The sequence below is a fragment of the Oryzias latipes genome, chromosome 17 (genome assembly GCF_053564925.1).
Source record: "Oryzias latipes strain Hd-rR chromosome 17, Olatipes_Hd-rR_3.1".
Lineage (NCBI taxonomy): Eukaryota > Metazoa > Chordata > Actinopteri > Beloniformes > Adrianichthyidae > Oryzias > Oryzias latipes.
In genome coordinates this window covers 2,794,365-2,816,693 of record NC_136253.1, presented here as the reverse complement: position 1 = coordinate 2,816,693, position 22,329 = coordinate 2,794,365, and positions in this window count along the sequence as shown.

Below are 22,329 nucleotides of genomic sequence, written 5' to 3'. Positions count from 1 at the left end.
TCCAGCTCTAACCAAATGAATTCCAATTCAGACACTGTCATGTCGGACCCAAAAGACATAAGTAACCCTTGAGATATCCTAGGCACTTTAACATTGGGAGTTGGGTTACTGCAGCACACCGCTCCCGCAGGAGGTGGGTCGCTGTTCCATACAAACTTTTTTGACAAGTTGCGTGTGTTTGTGAAGTTGCGGGCCTCCCTCAGCTAGACCCTGCCTTCAGTGGCCCCCAGGTAAATTGAGTTTGAGACCCCTGGTCTAGTGGGTCTAGATGACCCAACTCCCAATGTTAAAGTGCCTAGGATAGCACAAGGGTTACGGAGAAGAATGATGTTGGCACAGTTCATATTAGCTGGTAGAAAGTAATACTAATAATATTTATGATGGATTAGATTTATAGCAATAAATCAAGCTCCACTTGACTTTACTTGATGATCACTATATTTATATTTGACAAGTGTGATTTAAGTGTCTTTTTGTATATTATTTTATGTTTATTTATCTATGCATTTCATCATTTCCGTAATGAGTCTGTTTACATACTTTATTGCTTTGACTACAATCCTTGAAACAAATCAATCAATCAATCTGATTAAAGGGCTTGGCGCTTGCGCTAAGTGGTGATCTGTAATAAATTTCACAATTTTATTTTAAAAAGTGCCAAGAGGTCCCAGAATTCTTTGTAAAATGTATTTAATAAAATCTTCCTCCTGCAACAGACTGGCATCCTGTTCAGGTTGTTTCTCTGCCTTTGCCCAAAAGTAGCTGGACAAGGCTCCAGCAATCCCTTGACCCTGAAAAGGATACAGCAGGTTCTAAAGGGAAGAAGGAATGGATAATTGGATTATTTGATGGTAGCTTCAAGTCCTAATGTCAAAACTGGAGAAATTCCAACAGTAGTTTTTTTTTTGACAAAATGAACAGAGTCGCAAACAGGCGCAGGGATTTTTTAAACACATGTTTTGGATTTTCTACCAATCCCTGTTAACCCTTGTGCTATCCTAGGAACTTTAACGTTGGGAGTTGGGTCATCTAGACCCACTAGGGGTGTCAAACTAATTTTCAGCGAGGGCCATTTCAGCATAGTGGTTGTCCTCAAAGGGCCAGATATAACTGATACATGTAACTAAATATAATGAAAAATAAACGTAACTACTCCTTAATGTTAAATAACTCATTATTTATTTATTTATTATAACTTTTAAAGTGACAATTACAGTTGCATAGTAAACATATGTTTCCTTATTACTTTAACATAAATCCTTTTAAATTTGATTCTGTCAGGTTAGGTTACATTGATAGTGTTTAAGTCCTAATGTATAGTTGCCCAACCTGATATTTCAAGTCCGATTCCCCCTAGATATGAATCAATACACACCAATTTTTATTTTTTATTTGAAAAAATTAAAAACTTTTATCCTCTCGCGGGCCACATAAAATGACATGGAGGGCCACATTTGGCCCCCGGGCCTTGAGTTTGACACATGTGCACTAGACAGTGCTCTGAACCTTTTTTCTTCAATGATTTGTGATCTTCACTGGTGTCCATGGATTACATGAAATCTTTCCACCTTTATCCACCTTTGTCATGGTAGGGAGAACACCTCAATGTAAGGGGGGGTCATCTAAGATATCACAAGGGTTACACGTAAAATATGGCTTGAAAATAGACATTTGGGAAGGTTCTACCAGTGGTGTCATATCATATTTCACTATGAATTATTTTAAATTGTCTGGATGTTTTTCTGGATTTGAGCTCTTAGCATTTTTAAGAGCATCTTTTTCTTTCAGCATTTTTCCTTTACTCACTGGTTGAGCACTAAGTATCAGCACCTTTACTGATCCATCTTTCCTGTAAACCAGAGCAAAGCTGTGAAGAAATGTGATGAAAGAAAAAAAATCATAGACATCAGTGGTGTCATCCTGCTGCGGACAGAGCAGTCCATCACTCTGCTTTTCTTTTTCTGGCCAACGTTTCCATTTGTCACCTGCTGTGTGGGGAGGGTTTCTCGCTTAGACATGATTCTAGAGTTTCAAGACTTCCAAATTCAGAGACTTGAGATTTAGGAAGAAATGTGAGATATTGATGCTTTCTGCATTTTTTCTATTGCGATCCACTTTTCTTTTTGACATCTAACCACTTCTAGTTAATCCATTGGCCTTCTGAAGATATCACTGATAGGGCATTTTCTGTTTGTTCAGATATTTAACTTTTACTGGTTTTATTAGAATGCATTGAAATATCACAGGTATTAGAATTCTTATATTAAGAAAAGTTTAGTTTAAAAAGAAATCTAAGTTCCTACTCAGTACCATATTTTCTGCACTAAAGGGTGCACCATCAATGACTGGTCCATTTTCAAACTTGTGTCAGACATGAGGCGAACTATTAGTATAACTACTAAGATGCATTACACGAGACACGGGGTCAGAGATAAGCCAGTACAACAGTCAGACTCACTGAGCCCTCCAGGTGCCAGTGGTTAAAAAAAAAGAAAAATCTGATACATTGATTAATCCGTGCACACGGTTTACTAATCCGATTAATCAATTTTGCTCATACTGTTGCACACAATGCATGTGCATGGTTCTGAGCAGACCAGCCGGACTCGTAGCTTCGTGTCAGCAGGCGGGGGGGGGGGGGGGGGAGGGATACTTTGTTACGGTGTGCGCAACAGAGGAGGCTTCGGACCGCAGTCCGTCTGGCTTTTCTGCATGAGCGGGCTCAGAAGAACCGTGTCTCCAGGGAGATTTGTATCTCCAGACACACTCCTGAGAAACCGTGCCAACAATCATGTGAATTTGTGTTTCCAGGCTCCAGACAAATAAAGGCTGATGTATCCAGTTTAGATTCATCCACGGCTAAATGTAGTTAGCACGTATCAACCTAATTCTAACCCTTCTTCTGGGTCAGTTCAGCCAGGAAAAATGCTGGCTTTAAAAACTACAAGCGAACATGCACTTAATAATAATCATACCAATAATAAAAGCCTGTTTAGAAGATCATCTCTGTCTAAATTGTAGCTTTGCTGTTTACAACAGAACTCCAATTTCGTCTTCTACGGTCGTAACATAATTGATCCAGACCAATCAATATCTTACACGTCATCGGTCCAACGTACAGCCAATCAAATAGTGTGACGTCATCATTAGTCGCAGGCCCCCGAACAGCGAGTAATGATGGCGATGATTAATTAGTGCGTGTGCACGATTGCACAACAGTTCGGGCACAATTGCTGTAATCCGTGCGCACAGTTTAGTTTCACGGTTTAGTAACTCCCAATCTCAAGTTAGACAAAAACTGCTAAAACAAACATTACTTTGACTACCCTAACACTCAGCCAGACACTGTCAGCCCCTTTACCATTTCTGCAATAACAGCCAACCTTGTTTGGAACCCATAAAAAAAAGGACTGACATTCTGACAGATTGCAGTGTACCTCTCAATACCACTTCAACATCATTAAAATAAAGTGGTTTGTCTTCTGCAATTTTGCTTTTTTAAATTGAAAGTGACTATTCGCACGTAATCTTTGAAATACGTGCTGCCAGCCCTGGGGCCTCACTTATAAAACTTTGTGTAGGATTTGCGTCAGAAGTGGCGTACGGATGAAACATAGGACGTGCGTGCCTACGGATGTCGGTAATAATCGACGTGGAAATGGGAAATTGATCAGCGCAAATGTAATTTCTTGTTGCTTTCTGAATGGTTGAGACATACGCCATACATTGTTTTATCAAAAATAAAACAAACTAAAGGCATATGCATGAATACCATAATTCTGTAGCTAATGAAGAAATGTTTTACTATGAACACAACTTTCCCCAGTGGACAATTAATGCATCTCTCTCTATCTATCCATCTGTCTGTCTGTCTGTCTGTCTGTCTAATTGCACCTATATCTGCTCCGCCAGACGGACACATTGACCAGAATATCAGTTTTGTACATTATTTCGTTCTGCTGACTATATTATTTATGAGGATGAATTGCACAACATGCCAATATTGCAGAACATATTTCACTTTTCTTTTTGCAAATAAGTGTTCATTTGAATTTACGTACGCCTTCTTTGGTGCATACGCAACCTTTATAAATGAGGCCCCTGAACTTTAACCCTTCCACAGACCTAGGAAGGGTTAAAGTTAGGATTAAACGGTTAGGGTTAAACCACCAATTCCTGTTTCTGCAGCTCACTGCTCCTCCAGGGGATGGATCAAATGTGAAGAACACATTTCACAGACCTAGGTGCATGACCAACAACAAAATGCAACCTTGGACGCACTTAAAATACATCCGGGAAATGCGTATCTTGGCAGCACGTATTACGTGTGGCCAACATGATTTCCATCACTGTGGTGCTGGTTGCACGTAAATATGTGCGAATAACATCAACCCTTTAAATTATTTTTCATTGTCAGAATTGAGCTCCTGCCTTGCCTGCCTGCAATCTACTTCCTGGCTTACACCTGTGCAGCTGCCTTTATAATCTGCTCTACACCACATCTCTGAGAGATCGTCAGTCACAAGACAGCTCTCCTGTTTGGCCTGTCTGGCACATGGTTCTGTTTGTTCCAGCTCGGCCCAGCTCAGCCCTAACCCGCTCTGCCAGACCCAGCTCAGCGGACTCTGCCCGGCTTGATTTCTGCCCCTGTGTGTCACAAACTCCTGAAAGTTTGTGTTCCTTCTATCTCCCAAAAACCTGACAATCAGTTACATTTGGTGTTGCTTTATTATCAAATATAAAACTTCCACTTTCTAAGATTTGGAACTTTGCTTTCCTTTTTCATTTTTTAAGAAATATGTCCAAACAAACGTTTTCCTTCTTAATTTCTTATATTTTTTAAGTGAATTAACCTTTCTGTAAGCATTTTACGTTTTTTGATTCCTGCAATAATTTTCTTTAAATTTTCGCAGCTGGAGGCAGCTTGAGTGTTTCCAGCCGTGTTTACCATCAGCTGTTCTGGGCTCTGCAGATTATTCTGCTGACATTTAGCACTCAAATACAATTTCTGCAAGAGCCTTTTCTCTTTTAAATAGAAGTTGTTCTCACATTTTTTGCTCCCATGTAATCTTTTCAGGCAACAACTGAACATAAAGTTGTTCTACAAAAAAAAAACAAAAAAAAACAAAAAGGCTTTAGGTTTTTTTCTCCATGTCAAGTCAATTTAATTTGCCGAGGCTTTAATCAAAGCTGCTTCCTCTTGGGCCTTCATGGCGCCTACATTATGAAACAATAAATAAAAAGATGGATGACGGTTTCTGAAAGGAGAGTCTGCCTGTTGAGAAGCACTCACACTGCAGCGCAAAACAAACAAACACAGAAACCTTCTCTGAGGTTAAATAGATCTCTTTAGAGATACATTATTCATGTGCCCTTCAGTAGACATGGCTTTAAATTATAGCTGGAAAACATTCCTCTTGCCTCGCCTCTGCATGAATACATTGCCCTTTAAAGCATCAGCAGGCCTGGGCTGACACTAATGATTCCCGCAACACCTCCCCATAACCTGCTTCACAGAGTTCCTGCCTGAGTCGCACTTTCCGAGTCAGACGAGGGTCAACCTGGCAACAAAACACTCCACCAACGTTAGCGTATTCCTCACCTCTCAGAGCATCTTTGTCCCTCTTTTAATCACCTGGATTATTCAGTAAATGAACAACACCAGCTTCTGTTTCGGCTGCAGTATATATTAAATTAACTCCCTGAAACTGAAAGAGGGAGATTACAAATTTGAAGAGTTGGAACAGAAAACTGAGGGTGAAAAAAGGAAAAAAACAGACGGCAATTTGAGAGAGAATGAGGGAAAGGGTCTCCACCGAGAAGAAAATAGCTCACCGTGCAAGATAACAACAACTAGGAGGCGGTGGGAGCAGGTAATGGGAGGTGTGCCACGGGGCAAATGAGAGTCTTTAGAGGGAAAAGGCTTCATGAAATCCAGGGTAATGGGAGGGCTTTGGTAATACCAGGGGGGAAATGGGGGGCCTATGGAGGTGATTACAGAACACTGTAGCCCTTTCACAGAACCATCCCCAAACTAAAACAGGTGCAGCATCAGCGGAGAAGGCCCCAGGAAGACTGGTAGTGGATGTTCAAAGAAACTTTCAAAGAACAACTGAAACAAATTCAGCAAAAGCTGAGGCGTTGTGTTCACGTCAGAGAAGTGTGTGAAACACAAATGCAACAATTTCCATACACCTGGATTAGATGATCTCACTCACATTCTGGCCTAATTTGTTCTACTTCTTGCTAATATAACTCAATTTGTGGAAGTAACAAAAATGTGTGCATTAAATTCAGTTTTAATGAGCATCAGTCACAGAGCTGACTGGCTGTTTTTAGCCCTGGTAATACAGAAATGCTCTGAAAGATGAAAATGATTTCTAAAACATGCTTTATTTATTTTCAAGACTTCACGTTTACACAGAAAACAAATATGAAAAAGTTTGCGTAGTAATTCTGTACTAGTAGGTGCTGTGTGCAGCTACTCATGACAACATTTTGCTTACAATAGAATAGAATAGAATAAAACTTTATTGATCCCACAAAAGGGAAATGACCCTGTTACCATTTGAAAAATGGCAGATAGATAATAAATAACACTAAAAATACACCTAAAAATATTAACAAAAAAAATATTGTCCAGTGTATATAAAATACACAAAACGCAATACTGAATTCAAAAAATTATGCTTTTTTTGCATTTTTTAAAACCCGTTACGTTAATAATCAATAAATTAATTTTATTTCTTGGGCTAATTGTCAATTTGATGAGTAAAAAACAGATCTTGAATGAAATTCTTAAAAAAACATTTGAAATGGTTGTAAAGCCTGTAAAAACATCAGGGGGCTGTTTTCTGTTGTCTTTGATGAGTTTCTGAAGGTTTCAGGATCAATGTTGACTCAACTCTGAAAGTCCTTTTCCTTTGTGGGTTTGCTAAAACCCAGGAAGCCTCAGCAGGACAGTGAACCGTGTTTCATTGCAGAAATCCTTTGTCCTCTGTGACCTATCTCTCCTCAGGCCAGCGGGTGGTATTAAGCTCAGAGAATCCAAACCAAAGCCGGCCTCTGGTCTCAGACAACAAAAACATCAACATGATTTCAATAGTTCACCCCTCTGTAGGCCAACTAAAAGACAAAACAAAGAAAAAATGGAACTTAGAAATATCCGCTGCACAAAAACGAGTGATCAGCAGCTTGTTCAGCCATCATGAAAACAGCTAATATGAGAACACCACAAAGAAAGGCAGCAAGATGACAAATGGAGCATGAAGAGATGGTATTACAAAGCTCAGAGAGCGTCTGATGATGTGTTGCAAAACGTATTTGTGTACCAGTTCTGCTAAATGATGCAGGTGAAGTCTGCAGGTACCTCAGCATGTTCAGCCAATGGGAAATGAAGGAAACAGCTGCTCTGAAAACCTGTCAAACACAATTGATAATGTATGTTTATGACACATCCAGAGTGCTATAATTCTGCTGTGTCACAGCTGAAAACAGAATCAGGAGGAGTCTAGAAAAAAAACACCCAGTTATCATCCTTTGATACAGTTTTGTGATTTGATTCCAAAGACTAGAATAAACCCAGGCAAACTGAATTATACACTTTTTATATTATTACTCCTGGGAAAATCCATGTTTTGTGTTTGCTTTTGTTGAAGGAAAAACACTTATTGAATATTTGATATAGGGCTAAACTATTTTATATGAACCCATTTTGCATTAGATTCTTTTGAATTTTGTTCTTTTTTTCTCTTTTAAAAAATGTAAATAGTTTAATACTAGAAACAATTATCTATAATTAGGCTGTAGAAATGAGTATTTCATGGGACTACCATGGGGTGTTTTTGGCAGGATTACTCTCCTTAAAAGAGTAATTTGCTAAAAAAACAAAACAAAAGAAATTACCAGTTATTTATTCTTCTGCTATTAAAATGAGACAAAAACAGGTTTTCTTTCTGTGCTGAAGCGAGATATCAAGGAATTACCTTTCAAAACATTTGTTTAGACATTACCTTTTTATTCATAATAAAGTACATTTTCATAATTGTTCTAAAAAGCCACTCTTGACAGGAATTCAGTCTTTGATGTAACCCTGAAAGTCCCACTCCGAACAACTTTTGATCTATTTTCAAAGTGTTCCCATAATTATGATTATGATGCAGTTTTTAGCTAACAGAAAACTGCAGCGTGGCAGGGGTTTATTAGAAATTCACCTCTAAATTGTGGGTGGTACCATTGGCACAGCCCCCACTTCCTGTCACCTATCTGTTTACACTCTCTCCCACTAATTTAACCCTTGAGCTATCCTATGGGGTCAAGATGACCTTTGGCGTGTTCTCCCCACCATGACAAAGGTGGATAAAGGTGGAAAGATTTCATGTAATCCATGGACACCAGTGAAGATCACAAATCATTGAAGAAAAAAGGTTCAGAGCACTGTCTAGTGGGTCTAGATGACCCCACTCCCAATGTTAAAGTGCCTAGGGTTAGAGCCCCTAAGATTAAAACAAAACATAACAAAAATTGCCAGCTATGTTGGAGCTACCCGTACAGTTTTGAGCCAGATGCCCGTTTGGATGAGAAAAACAAAGATGTAGATGGATCTATTCCTCTACAAGTGGATGCATCAGAACGGAGTAGAGAAGGGAGCCACTGTACTACTAAAAAACTACATCACAAATAAGCTCTTTTTCAAACAGCAATTTTTTCTGCTTCTGATTCACAAAGATTTGAGTAAAGAAATACTCAGAGATACAGTTTTAATCTTGTTTTTTTACATATAAAAACACAAAAAACACGGTATAGATCATAGAGGGTCTTTCAAAATCTGAAATCTCGCAAAGGTTCATTCATTCTCTGTTAAAAGGCTTTAAAATACACTAACATAATCAGGGGTCATTAGTTCTGTTACAATCAACAAAATGTTAAATGCAGGATTAATTGTGTTTTTCTGAAAAAAGAAATCTGTTTGAGCCACAGCCTAAAGCTGAACATTGTTTTAATCCTAAATTAGTGTTTTACATGTTGTAAGATGTAAAATCTTTGAGATTGGTGGCTCAATGGTAAAACTGCTGCTAAAATCCTGACTCTTATTATGAAATTATTTTAGCGGTTTCAGCCAAATGTATCAAAGTCTTGAAGTCTAATCAACAGAAAGCATTTCCCCTTTGGTCAAACTTTTGTTTGACCATAGAAACAGACCATCTACTGTCTCATTTATGATGGTACAGTGCCTTTTTTCTTTCTTTGTTTAGAGTGGAACAGTAAAAATATCTAATGACAAATGCTGAAATTATTTGTTGCAAACATTAGCTTTTTTTTTGCCTGTTCACAGATCACAGCATTTGTGGCAAATAACTTAGAGTGTTACCCACAAAGCCATCCTCAGTGAACCAACAAATCAACCAAAAACAACTCATAACAAGTAGGGCTGGGTTGATAACATCAGTTCATGGATCTGATTCCATCCAAGCTTAATAAATCAATGATCGATCCATAAAAGTAGAGATCAACCTTTTCCTTTCCGGTGACCTAATGCATAACAACATTCATTCATCATTTTAACCGTTTTGTCCCTTTCGGGGTTGCTGGAGCCTATCCCAGCCACTTGTGGGAAAGGCAGGTACACCAGGACAGGTCACCCCGTCTGTCGCAGGGCCACAATAAAACACCCAGACACACTCACGCCTAGGGACAATTTTAGAGTAACCAGTTAACCTATGAAGCATGTTTTAGGAAGCCGGAGAAAACCCACAGCTGCACGGGGAGAACACGCAAACTCCACATGTTCTGTTTCAGGCCCCCCAGCTGGGACTTCAACCGGGGGCCTTCTTGCTGTGAGGCAAGAGCTCTAACCACTGCACCACCGTGCATAACAGCAGAAAAGCCAAAGTCCACTATCTCAATGCTAACGAATACCGGTGATGGAATCTCCAATACTAAAACCTGGTGGACCTGAACATACATTGCTGACTAAAAGCACAGATTCAGAAACTCACAGTCATAATTTTCCAAACCCTTTGGAAAAAAACTTTCATTTTGTGACAAATTTATAATTCTTCTTTAAAAAAAAGGTTATTTTGGAATTCAAAAAGGTTCTAGAAACATCTGACTTAAAACAGCACACTTTCAACGATGTTGGAAAGCTCTTCACGTTGTGATGGTCTGCATCAAAATCAGGCTGCAGTTCTCAGCAGAGAGCTCATCAGACGGACCTGCAGAGGAAGCGCTCAGCAGGCTCTGAAAACCCATCCAGACGCAGAACATCTCCACAATCAGTCACTTTCACCGAGGCAACGCTCAAGCTTAGACTTCATCTTTTTCTCTAAACTTCTGCATCAAGCTAAAACTTCTCAAGTCAACTAAAAGCAAAGATAAACACCGCCGCTGAAACGTCGCCGGCAGGAATTTCTGACTGATCATCCTTCTTCAGGCTTCCTATAAACACACTTTCAAAAACCCATGAAGCACACAGTGCAGCCCAGACATGTGACACAGCTCAGCTTCTGAGCACTGAATATATTTTCATGCTCCTCTTAAATAATCCTTCTTTACATTCAAACTGAAATTGCTATACCTTGTGCTAATCTGGCAAATGTTAAGTCTAATTTTCCTTTTTTAAATTTCTAATCCTTTAATTTGCAAAATACAAACAACCTGACTTCTCCCCTGTGCCTGTGCCTGATAACATTTACAACTCCAAGAGCAGTTCCCTGCATAACAGACCGAGTTTAAAGAATGCTTCAAATCACCTTAAAGCATAGAAAGGTTGGTTAGCTCTGCTTCTCACCTTCTGAATTCACAGCTTCAGCTTAAAGCTATTTTTACTTCTGCAGAAGAATCTTTGCAGCTGTCTTTGTCTGATGCTACGTACACCAGGCTTAGAAATGCACACTCATGCGACAACTTCCAATGATAAGCATGTGAATGTGCACGTTTACATAGATGTCCGTACGTGCACCTGTTGGGCTTCTGCCTTCAAAAATTATTGCGTTCACACATCGCTACACAAGATTTTGAGTCAGTTTTCGGGCTCTACATACAAAATGCGTGGCAAGTGAACTTGCGTTGAAAGTGAATCCATAAGCGGAGCTGCATCCTTCAGCCAACATTGGCCTCTGCTGACCCGTGGACCGGATGATTGCCCTTCACGCTGGACTGCAGATCTGGCCTCATCAGAGGAGGGCGCTGCAGCACCACAGATCCTTCCTAGAGATGGAGGACGGGGATAAACAGCTTTAATATGGAGCGGGCTGTCAGCGATCTGCATATTCTCCAAAAGGAATGTCCTGAGAGCTGGGAGGCTTTGATAAAAGTAATAACACATATATATTCTAAGCTTCAGATTTATTCATGAAACCTGCAAACATATTTCCATGGCGGTGTGAATAATCTGTGACAGGCTCAGGGGAGTGTTTGTTGTTGATACAGCTCCTCTGTTAGGAGAGCGCTGGAATACAGACACTCCCTGGGCAGCAGATTTATAGTCACACCACAAAAACAGGTGACAAAGAGAAACCTGGACTCTTGATGTGAAGTGACATTATTGGCTGTCTCTTCTGAGTGAAAATCCGATCAAAGAAATAAAAATGTGATGAGCTTTTACGTTTTTACATCTTATAACACCTCAGGGGGGGAAAAGGTGTATAAAAACACATTTGGATGATTGTTTTACTATTTCTTGACAATATTTTAGATCATAACTCATGTACATGTATGTGTCAGTCCACATACAGCTATCAAAGACTAGACTGTACATGTCATTGTCATGTATAAAAGTTTAAATCAATTATTTACAGTGCGGTAGAAAATTATTTGTCACAAATTCTCCGAGTTGTTTCGTTTAAAAAAGACGAGAAGTCTTTACTGTTATTTATAGATTACAGAATGTTAAGAGCATCCAGGAGATAACATTATTTGATTTTTAAAGACTTTATTTGTGTAAGTATTTATCTCGTACAAACAAACAACATTCTGGTCATCACAGACCTGTAACTTCTTCTACATGATGTTCTTCTATCCTCTGTTAGAACAGGTTAATTGTTTAAAGACACCTGTCCACAGCCTGAATCAGTCAGACTGCAACCTCTCAACCAAGACCAAGGAGCTGTCAAAGGACAGCTCACATTCACACTCTCACATGCATCTCTATTATCTAGGGAAAATAGAGATACCAATTAACCTATAAAGCAGGTCTTTGGAAGGTGGGAGGAAACCAGAGGGCTCTGAAAAAAAACACACATGCACGAGGATAACACACAAACTCTGCAGCAGGATAGGAACCACTGCCTTCTCACTGTATGGTTAGAGCCCTAACCACTAACCACCATACAGCACTCATAAGTTCTCACATAAGATAGGATATTTTTGTTTGCTGCAATAAATACTTTCTGAAACACAAGTCACAGCAGATCTAATGTCATCCATCCAGCCACCAAATCCCTTTCGAATCCGAATCACTGTGATCCCTTTCGGTGTCACAGTGTTGCTGGAGCCTATTCTAGCTACTTTTGGGCGGTACGGTGTGATTGCAATGACAATGCAATAAAAACATGATCCTGTACAGTATCATTCATACAGAAACAAGCAAGAAAACTCTTTTAGTAGGACACATAAACCTGTTCTTAAACTATATTTTCAGAGACAAATCAATACCACACAAACTAAAATTCCTTTTCAATTAAAAGCTTTGCATTGAGAATGCTGCTTGGTTATTTAGAGGAACTCTCATTAATCAGCTACACAGACTTTATTCTGGGAAGCTTCCGGTTGAAGGACTATAGTCAGCAGGATGTCTGTGGTTTCTTTTGTCTCTAAATGTGAGAAAAATAAGACAGATGAAAACAAATTCAGGGTTAAACCTTGTGTTATCCTATGACACCCCCCCCCCCCCCCTTCCATTGGCGTGTTCTCCCTACCATGACAAAGGTGGATAAAGGTGGAAAGATTTCATGTAATCCATGGACACCAGTGAAGATCACAAATCATTGAAGATAAAAGGTTAAGAGCACTGTCTAGTGGGTCTAGATGACCCAAGTCCCAATGTTAAAGAGCCTAGGATAGAACAAGGGTTACAGAGCAGCAGAAGGGTGGTTTACATCAAAGCAGTCATGCTGGAACTGTGGTGAAATAGTCTCACACAGTGCAACACTGCCCCCTATTGGAAGAACTGTGGCACTGCGGAGAGTTTAAAAAGCCTTTCTGAACCATGGGAACTTTCAGAGCACCTGAAAGGAACAAGGCCTCGTCCATCTCCAGTCCTCAGGCCCTGACTGGGTTAAGCGCACAAATCCTAGAGCTTGTTGCCCTACGAGCTGTAACCAGGCGAATGGGACAGTCCAGGTCTTTAGCATAAAGGGTCTTTTGGTGCGTCGTCAAAGCCTCCAGGAAGCCCTTCAGAGGGCCCTGCAGATGGACAGCCAGTGAAAAGAAATCTGTGTGTGTGTGTGTTTGTGTGCTGCACAAACACACTAAGTGCAAAGTTAAAAAAAGAAACAAGGTAATACAGTGAAAGAGTTAGTAAAATTAGGTACGCAGATCATAAGTTTTTCTAAGCTTATGCTAAAAAGTTTGTAATTGAATAAGTGATTTTTTACTCCCACATGATCCAACAGTCTGTCCTCGTGCTCAAACAAACGGCACTGACTGACAGTCTCGTTTCTCAGAAGTTTTTCTTTAGTGATAAAGAAACGGTGAAAAATCTTTTTGGTTCCATATCGACACTTTTTGAACAATGTTAAGAATAACGAAACGTATGTGTGTACCATTACACACCAAAAAGAACTTTGATGAGTCCATGAAAAATGCTTTGAATTATTATTAAAATGCCATAAAGAAAGTGACCATTCGCAAGTAATTTTCCAAATACGTGCAGCCAGGCTGGCTGAACCTTTTTCTTCGTCGTATGGACGCAGAGGAAGGGTTAAGTTTAGGATTACTGGTTACGGTTAAGCTGCGGTCACACTGAACACAATTTGCGCGGCAGAGGCTGTCAGTTTTAATGTTAAGTCAACGGCACCGACACGATCTGAGGTCCAGCGGCATGATTAGAGCGGCAATGTGCGGCACAAAGGTCTGGCTGCAGAGCCATTTCAGCAGTGTCGTGTGATTTGGTACCCATTTGAACCAAGCCACAGGACCATCTTTCTCAGTGAAAGCCTTCCAGCCCACCAGAGACTCCACCAGCAGGTGAAGGAGGTGGAGCCTCCGGAACAAAAGGAGGAGCCTGTACTTGTGAGACTGAAACAGAAAGAACAGATTGTAAATAAAAAGATAAATGTGGGACTCAGATGTCCTCAGACAACAGAATGTGAATGGGTGAAGTTCTGACAGCTAGAAGAGGTTGGTTAGATGAAAAGTGAATATATGACATTTAACGAAAGACAGATGCTGAAAGCAGAAAGAAGTGACTGCAATAGGAGAGAGGAGAGGGTTGGTGTTCAGCTGCAGATCATCTAGTTACTAGATAATCCGAACTACTAGATGATTCTAGTAGTTCGGATGAAGCTGACGTTGGTGGTCAGTGAGAACCAGCACTTCCACCCAGGCAAAGTTTGAACCAAACACAATCTTAATATTCTGTTTTCAGTTCATCTCCCATCCCATAATTATTGTCAAATAGAAAGAAAAACAGCTGTTAGCATCAGTTGATACATCAATGTGTCCAACGTGACATATGATACTTTATGTCAGCTGACCAGCTCTTCATCTGTGGTTTAGGCTGAAGGAGCAGATGTGGAGGAGGCCACCATGATACCACTGAACACATGAAGGGATCGACACTCCACTCTGATGGTTCTTTTGGAACGTAGCTGGAAATGCAGCCTTGCCCACGAGTTTCTTCCCTTTCTGCTGCATTTCCACCACAGACAGAGAACGCTGCCCAGAGACTACAGGCCAGGGGGGTCAAACTCATTTTCACTGAGGGCCACATCAGTATAGCGGCTGTCCTCAAAGGGCCAGATATAACTTATACATGTAACTAAATGTAATGAAAAATAGATGTAACTACTCCTGAATGTTAAATAATTCATTATTTATTTATTATAACTTTTTAAAGTGACAATTACAGTTGCATGGAAATCACACGTTTGCTTGTTACTTTAGCATAAATCCTTTTACATTTGATTCTGTCAGGTTAGGTCATATGGACAGTGTTTAAGTCCTAATGTATAGTTGACCAATCCAATATTTCAAGTCAGATTCCCCTTACATATAAATAAATACACACCAATTTTTATTTTTATTTTAAGAAATTAAAAACTATTATGTTTTCGCAGACCACATAAAATGACATGGAGGGCCACATTTGGCCCGCGGGCCTTGAGTTTGACACACGTGCTATAGGCCATGAATCTGAAAAAAAAATGCATGCACGAGGAGAACATGCAACCTCCACACAGAAAGGTCTCAGCTGGGATTCTAGCCGGGACCCTCTCGTGAGGTAAGAGCGCTAACCCCTACGCCACTGCGCAGACCACAACAGCAAGGGGATTTGAGTATTTAAAGTCCACATCAGTAAATGATGTAAATGATGAATGGCCACCCCTACCCACAAGGCACTGCATGATAGTCATGTGGTCAGTCTATCTGTATACGAACTCAGTGGGTATCTAGGAGTATAACGATTCGTTTTAACAATGATCATAATTTGTGGTTTCCAATACAATTCATAATATCCTCTTGTTTATTTTGAATAATCTGATTTGATCCGATTCACTGATCTAATATCGATCCAGGACATCTTTAGCCAAAAATTCAACCAGTGCAAAGTTTTCCCGATATTGTCTTGCAAGATAATCAAGTGTGAATAAATATATACATAAAAACAAACAAGTAGGCAAGAATTAATGGCAAATCCATTCACATTGTGTTTCCATACAGTGGACTGTATTGATGGGGTGATCATTTTTTGCTGCCATCATGTGTGTCCTGTCCACTGTGATGCACTTGGTCGTTTTTACATTACAGTAAAATGAACCTACCGTGACTCAATCCAAATGGTATTTGCCAGTGCTGCTTATCAATGTATCTCATTTTGAAGCCATTTTAATGGGTATAAGTCAATTCGATTTGATTCAATCACAGAATCTTTCTTCAGCAACACGTTTAAAAACAGACAGACTGCCAAGAGACGCGGAGATGTCAACAAGCAGATTGCTTCTTTGGCTCATTGATATTTCCTGAATTGTAATGGTCACCCTGCAGCCAATCAAAATGGAGCATTCATTCAAAATTATAACTGCTAAGTCTCGATCATTCTTTCCTCGGGCGAATTATCAGCAGCCTCTTCTCAGCCAAATGTTGACCTGACAAAGTTGGTGTGGCTTTGAAAAATCTCTGACTTTAACTGTTTTTAATTTACATTTAATACAATTTTTTTCTGATTTAAATCCAGATATTAATTAGTATTGTTATGCTATGAATTAAGCATTTACTGTATTAGTCAGAAATGCTTAAACATATCTGATTTATACATGATAAAATGCTATGTGAGTGTCCAATCAGCAAATAAAATGCTCACATAACACAGTTGTGTTAACAGTAAATTGTCCTTTTGAACCCATTTTCAGGTTTGGGTGTCCTAACAGTCCCCATTGTTGTGTTGCTTTTTTGTAGAGCCTTTTACACGAGGTGGTCCCACAACTCTCCTACTATTACAATCAAATTAGAAATAAATACTGTAAAATATTCAAAGCAATGATGAAAGAAAATCCAAACGTTTAAAAATTAAATTTAGTTTATAAACTAAGTGTGACAATAAATCTTATTTTGCTTCTTTAGCATTCTTTTTTTACCAACATCTGGTCGTCAAAGAAGTTGTGCGACCTGATTTTCTCTAGCATGCCATTCTTAACTCCTTGGAAATAAGGAGAAATTCCTATTTGAGGATGTCATTTTTTTTAGCTGCAATAGTTGAAGAAATGTAGAGGGAAGAAGCTGCAACGGTTGTGGAATGACTGACAGGTGGCCTGTCTCTGAGCACAGCTCCACAGCATGCTGAAGCTGTGTAGAATACTGAAGTTTGTCAGCATATGACATCGTTTTTGCTCAGGGAACAGAGTCGCTAAAGGAAGAGGAATTGTTGTTGAAAACATGCAGCTGGATGGACGCCTGCAGAGACAGAGCGGATGAAAGCCGCAGCTCAGGCTGCAGAATTTCATTTAAAAATGTAATTAGAGGTAGTTTCAGCTGATTACTTTTATTCTCGACATAAAACGAATCAGTATAAATAACCTCCATACCACTATTCATATCAGATTTGAATTATACATTTCTGAGACCCCTATCCCAGTAGCTTGATCAAAACTTTCCTTTGAGATCCACTCCATTAAAAATTGGGTTTTTAACATATTTCAACATATGTAGCCTTTTTCTCATGATGTACATGTATAAAATAATTTATAATAAGTACTGTTATTAGAAAAATGGCGTGAAATAAAACTCTAAACAGATTTTCTTTACTGGATTTCTACTTTTCTTTATCTAAAGGCATACATCTTCTGTTCCTCTTTAACCGATGTGCTGTTCTGCTGAAGGCGCTTTAAATATTCATTATAACAGCACTAAATAACTGGAGAAGAGTTTTAATTTGCACAAAATCAGGCCCATATTCATGCTTTCAATGAGCTGTCTTAGCTCCAGGTATATGTTCATTACCAGCTCTCTCTTTCATGATAGATTACTTTAGGTTTTGCTCACAAAGACAAATCAACTTCCCTTCAGGGTGTACTTTTATACAAATACTAACAAAATCACTTCCAAATAAATGTGTCTTTTATTGCAGCAATAAGCTTGAAGTAATCTCTCCCGCCTCCCTGTCCTTTGTTTTTTCCTGCAATTACACAGAATCATCTTTCCACACGACAAATCATTCACAGGTGATTTCTCGTTTGTCTCGAGGGGAGAAATGATTGTTAGATGACATAGAATTACGCTTTGATGGAGCTCTACATTCTCTGCAGAACCCAGACGTCCCTCTTGCTGGAAGATGTTTACATTTCTCCAAAATGTTTGTTACCCAGAGACTCAAAACTCATCTGGAATGCAATCAATCACAATGAAAGCTGAGCAGAGGAAAGACAAGAAACAAATAAGTTCACTGTCTTCAGACTTCCACGCCTAATCTGAGGAGACTTCACTGCAAAGAAGCTCCACAAACTCAATGCTATCACATTCCTGTGAGCCCCACTGAAGATGAAGGCTTAACAGAAGGACTGCAGTCCTGCAGTTTGTGCTTTTGTTCATTTTGATTGCCTTTTTAAATTGAAAACTCTATTTTGCTCATTATTGCTCCACATTGTCCCATCGTATGGTCTGTTGTACAATAGTTCCCAGAGGTCTTTTAAGGAGCCTCATGCAAAATCAGCCTCATGCAAAATCAACTTGAACGAGTGTGTCTTCCTATTGTGACATCACACAGGGGGGAACAGCCCCTTCCAGGAAGAGTCTGCCAGCACCGCCCCCAGGCTAACACACACCCACTTTCTTCACGGAACTAGCATTGATCAGATAAAAGCTTTCCTTTTGTACGCACAATGTGCACATCCATGTTTGCCAAAGTTCGGATGTTGTTTGTTTTCATGGCTGAGGTGCAGACATGCTGCTGAGGCCGCCCATCTCATGACATCATAGTGTCTGCAGAGTGGCAGTAGCTCATTAGAAATTCGCCTTTAAATGGGGGGAAGGACCTCGCCCTCCCCTTCCCCTTCCTGTAGCTGAGAGCTCTCTGTTTACACGTTCTCCTGCTATCTTACAGCCCCTAAAACCCCAACCTAACATGACCGGTGCAACAAAAATGGTGAGCAATAGTGGAGCCATCCAGCCGTACAGTGTAACCCTTGTTCTATCCTAGGCTCTTTAACATTGGGAGTTGGGTCATCTAGACCCACTAGACAGTGCTCTGAACCTTTTTTCTTCAATGATTTGTGATCTTCACTGGTGTCCATGGATTACATGAAATCTTTCCACCTTTATCCACTTTTGTCATGGTGGGGAGAACATGTCAATATAAGGGGGGGGGTCATCTAAGATAGCACAAGGGTTACACCTAGTGCCAGCTCAGATGAGGAAATGCTGTTCCTCAGCATGAATCCTTGTTACTTAGTAGTTTTATTTCCTGACTCTGCAGCTTTATCAAACATACCTGCTTTAAATCATGAAGGTTCCTGAAGTTAGCTGCTGAGAAAATGGCTTTAAATCACAGTCTGACTTCATGTTGTAACATCCTAAGTGTTCATAGCAGCAGTGTAATGATTAGTGTTCCCAACAGAGCGAGGGAATCACCGGCACAGTGTGAGGGATTACACTGAAACCTCTGATCTAATCTGCTGCTTATCTTTAGAAAGAAACTCAAATTCAGATAAATCAGCCTTTTTGGAATAAACCAGACATCTGATATTGATAGTTCTTTTTTTTTTCTTTTTGTGGTGCATTGAGCAACTTCAGTGGTAAATTGTAAATAATCCATTAAATAATATTTTTATCATTTTCATTAATTTAACACAAAGGTGGGCTGACTTTTTGACTTGTGAGCCTCAAAGGGTTTTAAAATTTGACAGAAGGGCTGGACCTGGAGTGGATGTGTGGCGTGTTTTGGTAACCCACCTTATAGGAAAAAGAAATAACATGGAATCTGGACAAAAACATGCTGGAATTTTAATCAAAGATAAATGTATGTATTTTAAAACAGTTTTCAAAACTGGGGCGTTTGCTCTTATTTTAGTACAAATTGCATTGATGGGTTGATGTCACTCAGGGAAAAGTACTCAAGTAGAAAAATGCTGCGTGTTCGTGGTGTTAAATGTTTGGGAAACGAGCGTTTGAAAAAACACAAATCTTCCAACACTACATGAATACAGAATAACTTTCTGCACCTAAACAAAGGTCAATTTACTTGTAGAGCGCCATCTATGGGGAGACATGGATTACATGAAATCTTTCCTCCTTTATCCACCTTTGTCATGGTAGGGAGAACACGTCAATGTAAGGGGGGGTCATCTAAGATAGCAGGGGGGTTACGGAGTACAAATATAATTTACTCCAGTTTGGCAGACCAGATTAAATAGTTTAATGGGCCGCAGTTTGCCCACCTCTAAACTAACATGCACATTAGAAAAAGCTGTTTTCTCCACAGCTGTTTATTCGCTTAACTCACTTGATCACACACACAGTAACTAAACACTCACAAACTCACCAAGTGCATCATTATTAGTGTGTAACTGTTCCTAAATTATCCTGTGTACAGTTTCCACATGACAGTGATGCATCATGGTCTACATTATCCTAATGGTATAATTGTCAGTGCACACATAACTCCTTCTTTGTTTACGTTCCTGTTTTCATGCTTTATCATTATCTTCTGTTAGCATCACTAAATTCATATGCACTGATCTTATTTACCTTCTTCTGTATACTATCATTTACACCGTTTCTGTATATTATTTATAGTTATATCTCTAAAATATTCATTTAACCCTTGTGCTATCTTAGATGACCCCCCCCCCTTACATTGACGTGTTCTCCCCACCATGACAAAGGTGGATAAAGGTGGAAAGATTTCATGTAATCCATGGACACCAGTGAAGATCACAAATCATTGAAGAAAAAAGGTTCAGAGCACTGTCTAGTGGGTCTAGATGACCCAACTCCCAATGGTAAAGTGCCTAGGATAGAACAAGGGTTACATAACTATGCAATGTAAATATGCGGTCCTAGATGGATTCCAAATGTATTTTGTCGCCTTGTATTTACACGTGCAGAAACAATTAAGTTAAATCTAACCACAAACTGTTACCACAATTTTTGTTTAAGTGTAAACATTTCTTCTGTTCTGTGTATTATTTATTGTATTATTTATTTCTGAATGTCGTGTTGGTGCCACAGAAATGAAATTTCCCCATTGTGGGATTAATAAAGTCATCTATCTATCTATCTATTTTTATTTAGTCTTTGTGTTGTTATGAAGTAAGAGTTCTGTCTGTTGTGTTGGTTCTTTTTGTCTATCCAGGTCAGGGGTCTGCAACCTGAGCCTCCATAGTCACATGCGGCTCCTTTATCTCTCCGTTGTGGCTCTTTGACTTACTATTAGTTTATTAGTCTATTCGAATTACTAACAGTTTAAATAAATAATGGGTTTGTAGTTTTGGTCAATTTGTTTAAGTTTTGTGTTTAGTCAGAGACGTTTGTCATTAAAATAGGTTTAAAGCACGTATTCTTATATTCTGCTGAACATCAGTGTCTAGTTGCTGCTCAGAAGCAAAGTTCTTTAAGTATATAAATGCATTTACATCTTAAAATATATTGTATCTTTATTAATCCCAAAGGAATTAATAGATGTATAGATTTTTTAAAAATACTAAACCAATATTTTCATGTTTATATTTGATAGTAAAATGAGAAAAAGGATATTGAAAGAAAACGTCAAGTTTGATTTTTTTAATGCATATTTAATTTAAGTAAACTTGCTGCAGCAAGAGGATCTGATTTGCCACAGGGTGTATTTTATTTTAAAAAAGAACTTGTATGTGCTGCCATCAAAATTAAATAAAATTGGTTAATGTATAAAAATATGACAGCTATATTTCAATCCTTGTATATATATATCAAAGCAACATTTTATGGCTAAATGGCGTTGGACTCACGTTTCTCCTCTTCCGCCCACTCACAGCTATTTGGTGGTTCTGAGGCTTTTGGCCGTGATGCATTTACTGGGTCTACTGTGAAGCTGTGGTTGTGGAGCAGTACGGGTGTCCCACCGCTTTGTTTTTCTTCTTCCGGTTTGTTCAGGAGTTCAGACAGGCAGGTTTGACTGTCATTTATTTTCCTTTTTGTTTGTGGCAGATCATGTAGATCATTTGACATTTAAGTTAATTCTGTTCGTTTGTCCCGTGTTTACCCTGAGCTCACACTGCAAAAACAGGCTCCAAAGAAATAAGTCAAAAACACTTCAAATTTGAAAAATTTGCGTTTAAAAAATGGGTTCAGAAAAATCGTCTTACCAAGAAATTAAAAAAAAAAAAAAATAATAATCTAGTCACCAAGACATGTTTTCTCAAACTATTATTCTGCAATTGAATGTTTTTCACTAGAATATTGTTTTTCTCATAAGACAGAAAATTTTCTGAAAACAAGATTCTATTTTCTTATAAAAGATTCCGTTTTGGTGAATTTTGTGAATGCTTCCCTTTTCTCTTAACCTTACACCTGGGACAATAAATCATTTTATTCTAAAGTCAATGGTTCTGTCAGCTTTTAAATGTATTTTGGTGGTTTTAAAGTGATTTGGCTGTTTGGTCTTTTTTTACCATGTCTTGTCCCACTTGACAATAA